Source organism: Mastomys coucha, unplaced genomic scaffold, assembly GCF_008632895.1.
Source record: "Mastomys coucha isolate ucsf_1 unplaced genomic scaffold, UCSF_Mcou_1 pScaffold8, whole genome shotgun sequence".
Lineage (NCBI taxonomy): Eukaryota > Metazoa > Chordata > Mammalia > Rodentia > Muridae > Mastomys > Mastomys coucha.
Genome location: NW_022196914.1, coordinates 5,318,441 through 5,331,602, shown reverse-complemented (window position 1 = coordinate 5,331,602; position 13,162 = coordinate 5,318,441). Strand labels below are relative to the sequence as shown.

At 39.8% G+C, this 13,162-nt stretch overlaps 2 long non-coding RNA genes across 3 annotated transcripts in view; both read right to left on the bottom strand.

Annotated features, from left to right (window-relative positions):
- The window catches only part of LOC116083756, an 11,088-nt gene extending 2,467 nt beyond the window's left edge, over positions 1–8,621 (bottom strand). Inside the window, exons 1-3 of one of the 2 annotated variants that reach the window (XR_004115897.1) lie at positions 8,448–8,621; positions 1,234–1,287; positions 322–472 (exon numbers count right to left, since the gene is read on the bottom strand). This is a non-coding gene — a long non-coding RNA (uncharacterized LOC116083756). Of the gene's footprint in view, positions 1–321; positions 473–1,233; positions 1,288–1,960; positions 2,100–8,447 lie in introns of those variants that run through there. The other variant, XR_004115896.1, reaches the window with a different exon arrangement.
- The window catches only part of LOC116083757, a 72,888-nt gene that overhangs the window by 27,198 nt on the left and 32,528 nt on the right, over positions 1–13,162 (bottom strand). The gene's annotated exons all lie outside the window — the stretch shown is intronic.

The window sequence follows — 13,162 nt, the reverse complement described above, 5'->3', positions numbered from 1 at the left end:
GTGTTCTGAAAATCTTTGATAATTAAAAGCATGTTAATAACCAAAGAATATAAACAGAATTTTAAAATAAAAAAAAAAATTCTTCTGGCTAGGTGGTAATCTGAAGAGGTGGATAGTAGCCAGCCTTTTATGTGTTATCATGGTTAGGATGAGCTACTAAACACTTGATTTGGTAAAGGCTCTGCACTACCATGTAAGACTTTGCTAACCACATCTTTGAACCGTGTGATACATCAATAGGAAAAGAAATGATTACTCCAAGTACATAGAATACTTGACCTAGACATTGAGACCATCATCAGGATAGATGTGAAAACTGACCTCATAAATAATCAATAATCCAGGGTGGTCATACAAGCTGTACGTTCTGTGAGGATTCTGGTCACATTTGAATATTTACTTTCAAGTATAATTAAGTGTCCTGTACATAGCTTGAAATGAAATTTCTTTGTGCACTTCACATGTTGAAATCCTACAAGATGAGCAGGTAAAAAACAGTTGCTTACAGACACATAAGGACCTTAATCTGAATCTCAGTACTGACATAAAAAACAAGGTGTGGTTGAGCTTATTGGCCACCAGTCTAGCTCCAGGTTCAGTGAAAGACATTGTCTCAAGAGACTAAGACAGTGAGAATGAGAGAGAGAGGAAAGAGACACAGAGAGAGGGACACAGAGAAAGAGAGAGAGAGAGACAGACAGACAGAGAGACAGACAGACAGACAGACAGAGAGACAGAGAAACAGAGAGAGAGGGAGAGAGAGAGATCAGAACATTGTATATACTCCTAAGGGCTTTCACAACTACTCATTTACACGCATGCACTTGGATACACACATACATGCACACATCCCCCTTGCCATTGAAGTTGAATGCATGTTTATTTTTCCAAACAGAAAATGCATCATAATAGTGTGATTGGGCATATAAAATTACTAAGGCATATACTGGATCAATATTTTTTATTCTGTTTATTATTCTTCAACTCTAGTTTTTTAATGAAAAAAAAAAGTGAAGAGTACCACTGGGGATAAATTTCTTGCTTAAGATTATGTGTCAAAACTGCAACAAAAAATTACTATTGTATGTATAATTGTAAAGATAGTGAAAGTTGTTTGCTCTTTAGATTTATGAAGGCCATGGCATCAACAATCAAAACCTTTCACACCAGATAAGGAAACAAAGAGACTGGAGTGAGATTCAGATTCTAAGAAAGAGTATGGCAGCTACTTACATTATTGACGTGCACTTGAACTCAAGTTATCCAATTCCACGGCCTGTTCCCCTCCTAAAATATAATAAACAAATGTGAGACTGTGTGATGGGTGGCCCGGTTGCTAACATCTTACATGGAGTTGGTCATTTTGAAAGGTTGGCTTTCCAATGTAATGAACCTAAAAATATTCCAAACTCATTAGAAGAACCGAAAAGTATAAAGAGACCTCACATTCAGTGCAGAAAACCTAAACACACTTAACCTTCTTCAGGGCTAGCTGAGAGGAAAGAGGAGTGCTCTTAAATATTTGAAGCTTTCAAATGTTGAGTCAGGAGACCGTAGCCAGCCCAGGAGTACCACTGCTCCATGGGGACCTTGCTGTCTGGAAGAAGACTCATTTTGAAATGCTAGGGACCAAATCTGAAGCAGAGAAAGTACATTTTCCTCTGCTAGTATTCTTTATAACCTACTGAAAAGTTGAAGTTCTTTAACATGATTAAATATGCTTTTTATCATATTTACTTACTGATTCAAGGAGTGTGCATGTGGCAGGGCCAAATGTGCCACAGCACTCAATGTCAATCAGAGGGCAATTTGGCAGAGTTGGTTCTTCCTTCCACAATGTGGGTCCCACAGACTGAAGTCAAGCTTGGTTGTCAAGCATGGCCACAAATCCCTTTACCAGCTGAGCCATCTCACACGTCCTAGTTATGAGATATCTCATGACCCTCATCCCCTTTCTTACCCAGAGAGGATGCCAGTGTCCGTCACAGATCAGACTTCTCTCTCATCCTACACACCCAGGGCCTAAGGACCCTGAAGTTGAACTCATAAGCTGTACCAGATGATCACTTAAGCATAGTGTGCTGCCGTTTGCTATACCCCAGGAGTTCCTCCCCCTGGTAGTCAGCACAAGGAAGACCTGACTGCACAGGCCTCTTCTAAGCTCCAGTCACCCACTCCATTGTTGCCTCGCAACAGGAGGCTACTTACACATAGATGCTTCTTTCTAGGATAGAGTCTGGCAGCTTTGCCTGTAGCATATTATTCTCCATTCAGACCTAGTGTGGAAGAGGCTGGCCAGAAAGGTCAGTAAATACAGCCTTAAAAAAATCTCTCTTCATTGGAACAGCTGGGGTTCAGACAAACTCCAAGGAGTTGATACACGTTCCTAAGAGTACATTTCAGTGGAGAGGGACCAGAGAGAGTGGATACTGCCTCATTACTCTCCTTCTGGTGAGGATTGGTGTTAGGTAAGAGTACAAATGAAGATCCATGAATCTTGTCATTTTACCCAGTTGTATACGGTTTTAGGATTTAATTCTACCTGTTTGGGTTTCATGATTGATGAGGATAATTTTCTTCATCAGTTTAGGTAATTTAATAACAATTCAAGAGCTTGCTACTTCTTAAAACATCTAAATCTGAAAAGTAATTTTAAAAGGCTTACGATGCCAAGTGACAGCAAGGAGGCAGATAGAACCTCTCACATGCTACCAGTGGGCGTACATGATCACAAAGCTCCCTTGGAAAGCACTTGGGCGGTTTCTGACAAAGTTAAACATGTGCTTCTCCTAATGCCCAGTGAGTGATCTGCTCCTGATCTTTAGCCAAGAGAAATGGAAGCATTTTTCTACATAAGGACTCAAACAAGTGGGCTTACAGAAGCTTCATTCATAATCAGCGGAAACTGGAAAGAATGCAAATGACCATCAGTGGAACAATGGATAGCCAAAACAGAGAAATATATAATACATGTAATATATTATATATGCTACATATGATATATGTAATGTATATATATTTCATATACTATGTATGTGGTACATTAAATATTGTAATAATATGCATAATTTAATAATAGTGGAATAAAAAGGAATGGCCAGTTGACACTTGGGATAACACAGGTGACTCTCAGAAGAACCATGCTAAATTCAAGATGTCAAGCAAGAAAGATCTCCTCTACCACTGCTTCTGCTGCTGTGATGTGTTGCCCAGGGCATAGGGCTAAGCAACTATGTACCTTCTGAAGACATGAGCCAAAATGAACTCCCCCACCACCTTAAGTTACTCTCCCTGCTTCGTCAGTCACAGGTACACATGGGCAACTAAGAGGGCCAAAGCTTTGTCATGCCTGTGTCTTAATTTAAATGACCTTCCCTCAGGCAGCCTTTCTTCCCAGCCACGTCACATGTCACAGCAAACACTCAAAATCTGTAGTCTTTGTCTTGGCTCCTCCTCTTCTCTCAGAAACTCTGGCCTCAACATCCAAATGTTTCCTAGTCATTTTTTTTTTTTTTTTTTTTTTTTTTTTTTTTTTGCCTACCATGCTAGTGTTATCTCTATGTTCTTGTTCTGTTTTATTTTCCCTGATTTCTCCTACAAGTTTAATGTGATTGACAAAACATGGAGAACAGATCTTAGTAAACACCTCATTAGCATTGGGGGTTTAGTTTGCCAAGATGTGCAAGCCTGGATTTGATCTCCAGGACCACAGAAAAATTACATGGCATGAATAATCCATCCAGAAGTATGGTAACTTGGCAGATACACATTTCTTTTAAAGAAAGGAGGTTTATTTTTAGAGATTTCCTTATTTTTATCTTATGTGTACGTTTTGCCTCCAGAGATGCACATGGACGTTATGAAAGCCTCATGCTGAAAAGCCAGAGGAAGACATCAAATCTCCTGGCTCTGGATGATGGTGAGCCACCACAGGGATTCTGCAACTGACCCCATGTCCTCTGCAAGAACACAAGGTACTTTCAACAGCTGAGCCATCTCTCCATCCCCCAGAGGATACACTCTTGACACAATGGAAACACTGTAACTATTGTCCCTTCCTCAGATAAGCTTACACAGAACCCTAACTAAATGTCACAGCAAAATAAACTCCCTGCATCCATGAAACACATGGTAAATATGTTTAAAAGGTACAGATCATGGCCCCTACATAGAATACTAACAATGTTGCTTTCATGTTAGGAGGTTATTTCAAATAAATGAGCATGCCAGCACAGAATTCAATAGGAACTGGCATTTAAAAATTAACCCAACATGCCATGTATATTTTGTGTTAGTACTAAGCCATTTAACAGATTAGACTCCAGAAATGATAGCACTCATTTATATTTTATTCCCTAGAATTTGAGAATATTAATAGATATCCAGTAAGTAGGGCCAATAAATGGAGTTCATCTTTTATTTTTAAGCTATGTGACCCTGCAGAACATTCACCAGGCTGATACACATGAGTCAGAACCACCGAACACTCACCCGGCTTTGAACAAACATTAGGATTTCCTGCAACTAGAGTTCCTTGGTAGTTTGGGTATTTTATGAAGGAGTCTTAGAGCACTCAGCCTTTAAAGATACTCCCAGATCAAATCCTTGGTATTGAAGAAAGAACTACAAGCCTGAATGGAGAATCAACAGGCCACATTTGAGTACATTTGGCCAACTTTGCTTGGCACGGGCAATTTCTTTATATTTTCTCTAGTGCATCCCACCTGAACATGCCAGTCCTCCACACAGTCTTTGTAATGGAAGTAAAATTTCTGGACATTTAAAACAACAGGACCGCCGGGCGGTGGTGGCGCACGCCTTTAATCCCAGCACTTGGGAGGCAGAGGCAGGCGGATTTCTGAGTTCGAGGCCAGCCTGGTCTACTGAGTGAGTTCCAGGACAGCCAAAGCTACACAGAGAAACCCTGTCTCGAAAAAAAAAACAACAAAAAACCAAAAACAAACAAAAAACAAATAAAACAACAGGAGCAAAGAGATCAGATAAGCATTTCTGGGTGGTGGTGACCAAGAGAGAGAGGGGAGGAATTCTGACTGGAGCTCTTGGTAAGCCTCATTTTTACTTGTTATGCATTGGAAAGAGTCTAGAGATATGTACTCTAAGCATCTCTTTGCTTAATTTCAAGACTGAATCTGCCATTCACTTGTCCATTTATTCATTTTAAAATTGCACTTGTTTATTTATTTTTATGTATATGGATGTATTGCCTGCATGAATGTCTTATGTACTGTGTGCATGCTTGGTGCTTACAGAAGCCAGAAGAAGGAATTGGATCTCCTGGAACTGGGCTCATAGAAGGTTCTGAACCATTATGTGGGTGCTCATAATCAAAATCAGGTTCTCCAGAAGAGTAACCAGTGACTGTAGCTGCCAAGCCATCCTTCTAGCCATTCACTCATCTTTAAAACTATGGATTTGAGGACCTGAGCTGTGCCAGGTTTATTCTAAGTACTAAGGGTCCATTAGTTAACCAGACAGAATTCCTAGTCTCCTGGAGCTTACAGTCAAGTGGGAAAGGCAAATAATGATGGAAGTAAGCAAGTAATTCCTGCACAGTGCTGTATAAAGCTGTAAATCAGGGACTGAAGAGATGGTTCCGCAGTCAAGAGCACTGGCTGTTATTCCAAAGGTCCTGAGTTTAATTCCCAGCAACCACATGGTGGCTCACAACCATATGGAATGGGATCCAATGCCCGGTTCTGCTGTGTCTAAAGCCACAGTTTACTCATTTACACAAAAACTGTGTATCTGGAAGGAAGGCTCGGGAGCTTCCAAAGAGTAACATTGCTAGAGCAGTCAGAAAAGGTTTGAAAGCCATCTAAGGAGTTGCAGAAACAAACTATGGAGCAGAGACAGAAGGAAGGACAATCCTTCCCTTGCTTGCTCTTGTTGCCACAACCAGGCCAGGCGTATCCCTATATGCAGCTGCCCTACTGGATCTGGAAAAGTCTCTACATACTCACCTACCACCTCTGGCTCTTAAATTCTTTCTGTGCCCATTATATGATCCCTCTACACCTAAACATGACAGGCTGTAGCCAAGTGTTCTTGGTTGCCCCCAGAACTTAATGGTAAGACCCTATAACCCAACAATAGCACAAAACTGAGTGAAAGAATGTGATGAAATGAAGCTAGGATGGACTGGGGTCTTCATCCCTACTGACAAGTTTCCATGGTGCTAGAACGTACCACTCATGCTACTGTAGGAGAAGGTAACCATCAGTCTACCCAGCTAGGAACCCTGTGAACTACAATAATGACTGGTTAGCAAGACATGGTCACTAGTGCTGTAGTGACACAAACACCCTGAGAATGACAAGACCCTTTCCAATCGAATCTCAGACCCTCTCCACAAGATGTAACCCATGCCTGGCACTGTTATCAGGGCCAAGATAAACCATGGATATGACCGTGGATAAACAGGTCATAGGCCTAGAGAAGAACCTACTAGTATTTTTCTGCTAAAAAGACAGAGTATTAAATGATATATATCCTTAGATTAGCTCATCTCTCAATCTTCGTCAGAGAAGTTTCTTTGTTCAATAAATAGTGATTGACACAACTATCCAAGGTGCAAAAAATGAGAGACTGTGAAATATTCAGCCTTAAAAAGAGGTATTTTTTTTTATTTTGAAAGTTTATTGATTTTTTTTGGATGTACATATTCACAAATGTAGTACGTATTGATAGGGTATTTTTTTTCATATTCTTTAAAATTTATAAAATATTATAACAATAAAAATGAGTATTATAAAAGTTGTTTGATATAAAACAACAATCAATTTAACAGTCTTATGTAGATGCTCGTCTATAGCAATAGTGAAAATACATTTTTCTCAATATAAATTTTAAATAACTCCAAACATATTAGCTGTATACTTCAAAACAATACATCACTACTAGTATTTTCTTAAATGAACATAAATATATAAAGTCTTTTTGTTTGTTTTGTATTTAGTAGAGTTTAAAACCTTGGCTCTTACTGTGGTACAAGCCCAAAATAATAACAATTTTTAGGCATTGGGTTTCATTGTAATAAGGCTGTATTTCAGTGACCCTCACATCACCAAAGGATTTTACCTCCATTGTAGCTAAGCTGAAAGTTGATAGTTCTGCTTCACCGAGAAATGAATTGTAGGCTCAATTTTTGGATACAGATTTCCTGCTATGGTCAAAACTATGTGACTTGAGTGAGTGACTTTATTCTCAGCCCACAGAGAACAGGTTACATTCATTTAAGAAATGGTGTGTGTATTAAGATGGTCTATCCATAAAGTCATTCGCCAACTGTTTCAATGAACAATGGTTCTGCTTGGAGGGTGGCACAGACATTAGGTGAGGGTAAGAATTTGGTTCATTAGCTGTGATAACTTAGAAAAGCATTCATCTCAGAGAAAGAGTAACTTATAAAGTCCAAAGAGGGTTTTTTTAATTGAAAATTTTAATTCTTGAGAATTTTATAAAAAATATATTTACATCATTTTTACCTTTCTTTCTCCCCCATCCAACTCAGACTCCCTTTGAAATATATGACCTCTTCTTTAATTATTATTGTTACATATATGCATCTGTATGTGTTTATAAATGAGTATAGGTATGTGCATATATACATATCTATATATATGTGTGTGCATATATATATATATTGTTACTTATATGTTCATGTGATTATAGCTGATCACTTTGGATTGGATAATCTGTCTGGGGAAAATGATTCTCCATCTCCCTCCTTTTATTTTTTTTACTTTTATCTTTAATCTTTTTTTACAGTCCAGTCCTTAACCCCTTCCTGGTTTGCCCTCAGACAGTTCTGCATCCCATTCCTCCTCTCCCATCTCCAAGAGGATGTCCCTACACACCCCCAACACTTGCCAGACCTCCCTACTTCATGGGGACTCAAGTCTCTTGAAAGTTAATTGCATTTTCTCTCACTAAAGCCAGACACAGCAGTCCTCTGCTGTATATGTGTTTGGGGCCTCATATCAGCTGGTGTATACTGCCTGGTTGGTGGCTCAGCGTCTGAGAGATCTTGGGGGTCCAGATTAGTTGAGAATGCTGGTCTTCATATGGGGTCACCCTCCTCCTCCACAACTTCTTCCAGCCTTCCCTAATTCAACCACAGGAGTCCCCAGCTTCTGTCCATTGGTTGCGTGAAATATCTGTGTCTGTCTCAGACTACTGTTTGTTGGGCCTCTCAGAGGGTTCCATGCTAGGCTCCTGTTGCTGATGCTATGGTGTACTTACAAACAGGAGCTTTCAGATTCTCCGTCTCTTGTTTGTGGCTCTTCATGTAGGCATGGCACATCATGAAAGTTCCCCCATCTTCACTGACAAGTTAATTGATGCTATAATTATGCAGGTCTTGTGTAGCAACCATACTGTTGAGATTTCAAAGCTACAGCTTCCCTGTCACATCTAGAAGCAATTACCTCACAGTAGGTGTCCTGCTTCTCTGGCCCTTACAATCTTCCCACTTCCCGTCTCATCATTTCCTCTAAGCCTTTAGATGTAGAGGTTGCATTGCAGATGTATCAGTGGGGTTGAGCATCTCACAGTCACCCATTCTCTGCAGTTTAAGTAACTGTGGGTCTCTGCAATAGTCTCCATCTGCTGCAAAAAGAGATACGGATGTTCAGAAAAAACATAGGGAAACACTGTTCTTTTAAGCCATATAAATATTATGGTATGTGTGTGTGTGTCTGTATGTGTGTGTGTGTGTGTGTGTGTGTGTGTGTGTGTAGTTGAAATAGTTACAACACCTGAAGTGGTAATGTTTTCCTTAAAAGCCATGGACCCAAGCACCAGGAATGGGAAATGTCCCATTATATTGTTGGTCAGGAGATTTCCAGAGACTTCTAAAACAATATAGGCTATTGTTGTTGGCTTTGGTTGCCTCCCAGAAGTAAAACTCTATAGATAAAGATACCGTAAAATTCAGTCACAGGACTTAAGAGAAATCAATTTGGAACTGACCTGAAAGCCTCCTGCTGGGGAACTAGCTCTCATAAGAAGGTGTTAGGCAAGCTAAGAGGGGAGAAGAGCATCTAGCACTCCTGCACAGTTGACCAGGACAGCCAGATATCCTCAACGGCGCAATAGTGACACTTTTGCCAGGGAGTAACCAACAGCTGTCGAGTTGAACTTAAGGTCTGCTCAACAAGTGAGAAACCATGCTATAAATCTAGCCAACTACACATGGTTGGTGAGGTCATGAAACCTAGAGGAAAATTTATTATAGCCATTTTCCTGAGCCAATATATTCTCTTACTGTGTTCTAAATCTTGATCTTTATTTTTAATTTTAACCTTTTATTGATTCTTTGTGAATTTTATGTCATGCACCCCAACCCTACTCAAGTCCCCATCCCTCTGTATCTGCCCTCTGCCCTTGCAACTTCCAGACAAAAGGAAACAAAACAAAACCACAAATGAAAACAAAATCTTGTCACAGAAGCTGTGGTATGTCACACAGTACACCCCTGTGTCCCAATAGCTTTCTTTGCAAGAATCCATTGCAACAAGTCATTTGTTTGGTTCAAGGTCTCTCATTTCTGCTACATTATCAATTCTGGATCCTCACCTGGACTCTTCTAGGATATTCTGTTGTTGCCCTGTGTCATGGAGATCTTGCAGCTTTAGTTCTTTCACATGCTCCAGCAGTTCACAGATGGGATAGATGTTGGGATGAGCCAGTTCAAAGTTCTGGAACTGGCCTAGGTAGTAGTCAAGTTGGTCTGTCTGCCAGCTCTCCTGTATCCACACCACCAGGGCCAGCTCTCTAGCTTTGCCCTGGTGAAGGACAGGGACAGCTCTCCTGTCTGTAGCAGCACAAAAGGGCTAGAACCAGTCCTCTCTATGCTGGCCACAGGAAAGGGTGGGCCATCTCTCCCATTTTTATGCCCTTGGAACTGGTTCCCCTGCATCCACTCCACCATGGCCAGCTCTACTGTGCTGCTGGGGGTGGGAGCTGTGGGACCATTCTCCTGAGTGCTGTAGTCCTAAAGTTTAATCTTTATCTTTATTCTAAATCTTATAACTTTATTTTTATACACTGTAAATCCTTACCTTTATGGTAAGTGTAGCTCTTACCCTTTATCAAAGAAACTTCTTTTTACACCAACTAGAAATTTATTTTGTTTTGTTTAGAGAACTCTTGCAGTTTCCAAATGGACAACCAATTTGAAGAGCTTTTAAAGCTCATGCTGTAGTGGGGGTAATAAATTATTGGGACAGTGTTCTTTTGGGTACACATGAAATCCTTCATTAATTCTGCCCCTGGGATTCCAGAGTTAGACACTGGAAACTGCTCCATGTACCACAAAAATGACTGCCTAGAGACACTCTTTCCAGTTCCACTCTGCATTCATCCCAGCCCTTGCTGTCACTATTGAAGGGACTGGGATAGCCGACTGATTGATGCTGTCTGGCTGTGTTTGAAGGAAAGCTCAAGGGTTACTTCTCTTTAAAACTACTCTTTAAATACACATAGCTCTGTGGTTTTGAATCTGACCCTGCTCTAAGATAGCCATATGTACAAAGAACATGCATTTAATTTTCAGGAACAGGATGGATACAATATAAAACAGGTTTATGTGTTTTAAAAAAAGCAATGTAAACAAGCAGAAATAACAGTAAATAAGTCCTAGAATACAAAACAAACTGGAACAAATTCTCATGAAACTGTACCAGACTTGAAAAATAATAACAGAATAAAAAATTATTCCAAAAAACTTCCAAATATAATATTCCATATGCAAGCATACACTCATGCACACACACACACACACACACACACACACACACACACACACAATGGGAACATTTCAAGACAGGAAAAATGGCATCTAAATATTAAATGTCACTCACTGAGGTCAGTTATCAGTAGTCAAAATCCTATTGTTATTTTGGCTATTTCACATGTAAAGGAAAGCAAGCAAATAATATATATAGTTCAAAACCAAAAATATCATGACAAGAGAAAAAGAGGCAAATATGAAAGCAGTGCTAAGTAAAGCCAAGCAGTACATTGGAAATAATACAGATAGTTTGTTTGCTTTGAGCTCTGTCTATGGAAGGACATAGAAACAGCAGCAGACACACAGCCGTAAGAATGTCCAGGATCCATCTAGTCAGCACTTCCTACTGAAAGGAACACAGCTCTCCAGAAACACAGGTCCAAGTCTTCACCATCTAGAGTCAAAAAAGATTATGATTGTTCAGGGAACAGCAAGAGTATGACAGAATATGGGAACATGGCTGCCATGGGAAACTAGGGAAGTTGAGCAATCAAAAGGAAAGATGAAGCTCAGCTGGTAGAATTCTGGCCTACCATTCATGAAGCCTATCTCCAGCACCCCATAAAACCAAGCATGGTGAGACATCATGTCATATTAGCACCTGGAGAATAGAGGCAGGAAGACCAGGAGTTCGGGGAATCCTCAGCTATACAGTAAGTTCAAGGTTAGCCTGGGATACATGAGGCCCTGTCTTAATATCAAAACACAATGAGATGTTATGAGTAAGAATGGCTATTATTAAGAAAGAGAATAAAAAAGACATGTTGACAATCATGCAAGGGAAAAAGAACCCCTGGTGTGTGCATTATTGGTAGAAAAGGAAATTAGTACAGCCTTTGTGGAACTTTGAGGAACCATGGGAGTTCCTCAGAAGATGACACTATATAATTATATAATTAGCTTATGATCTTCTATCACATGTTGATCACAGCATACACGATAGCTGAGAGAGACCACCTGCTTATCTATATACTGATTAATGTAGGTTTTTTTCAATGCCTATACACCCACAAAAATGACATAAAACCCAGCCATCAAAAGGAATGGATTTCTGTGATTTGCAACAACATAGATGGAACTGAATGGCATAATGTTATGATAAAAATGAAGTAAGGAAAGGCAAGTACCACATGAATCCACTGGGATGCTGCTGCCATGGAAACCTCAGGTACTCAGAAGAGAAAGGCTGCAGTGGTAAACAGTCCACATGTGTTTGTCAACTGAATACATGAATGAATGACCTGACAGTGTCTATGCTGTTCTGACCAGAGAGGAAGGGCAAATGGATATGAAAACCAAGATGTCCTTAAACTGAATGAGCAAATAATTTAAATTAAAAGTCAGAACCACTCCCCCCACCAAATTAAAAAAACAAACAAACAAACAAACAACTGGCAGATATGGATATCTACCATTTGTTTGGGGTAGGTCAAAACAATTTTAACTCAACATAATAAAGGTTAAAAATGTTGCCAATGTAAGTAAGAAACCAAAGCATGACTAGAAACCAATTGCTCATTTGTACTGAGAACCAAAATATTCTGGACCAACTGCCAAGGCACAGGTCTCCTAAAACTATTGAAACAAGTCTCTCTGGAATTTCCAGTTTAGGAGTGCTAACCCTGAGTCCTTTTATCAACCACAAGAGTTTTCATTTCACCCCCAAAGCATCACAACATTCTTTCCTAACTTTTCAAAGCCAATCATTTTAATTTGCTACATGACTGGGAAGGATGAAGGAAATGCTGTGAAATCAGAGAAGCCATGATAATTCAATAAATAAATAAATAAATCCTCTATTAGTCTAGACACCCATTTGTTCCTGAAAAATTCCACTTTCCCCAAATCTAGAAAGATACAAGAGAAACTAAACATTCTCCAGAGTTGCTTGTGTTTGGGGAGTGTGGCTATTGATGGATGGATGTATATCCCATTATTGAGTTGCTTCTCTCTGACTTTTGATTCTCAAAGCAGAAGAAGTACAACTCGCTGGATGAGAGAGGCCAACTTGTTGGGGCTGGTACAGGGTAAACAGTTTTGCCTTGCTCAAATTATTTTAAGTAATTGAAAACATCACTCTGCCAGCCAGCTGCCCAAGACACAGAGCAGAAAAGACAAGGAAACCAAGGGTTGGGACTGCTCTTCAAACATGGTCTAAATAGCTGGTCAAAGAGAGGAAGGTTAGTTGTTTTTTGAAATAAGAAATTAAGTTGAGATTTTACGTCTGCCCATCCCATTACATGTACCTCCCCTTGCTATGTCATCAAAGGGGACACAACTGTGGAGTTTCCATCTTCACGGTTGAGGCTCCCTGACTGAATCTTCTAGTTTTTTTTTTTTTTTATTAGA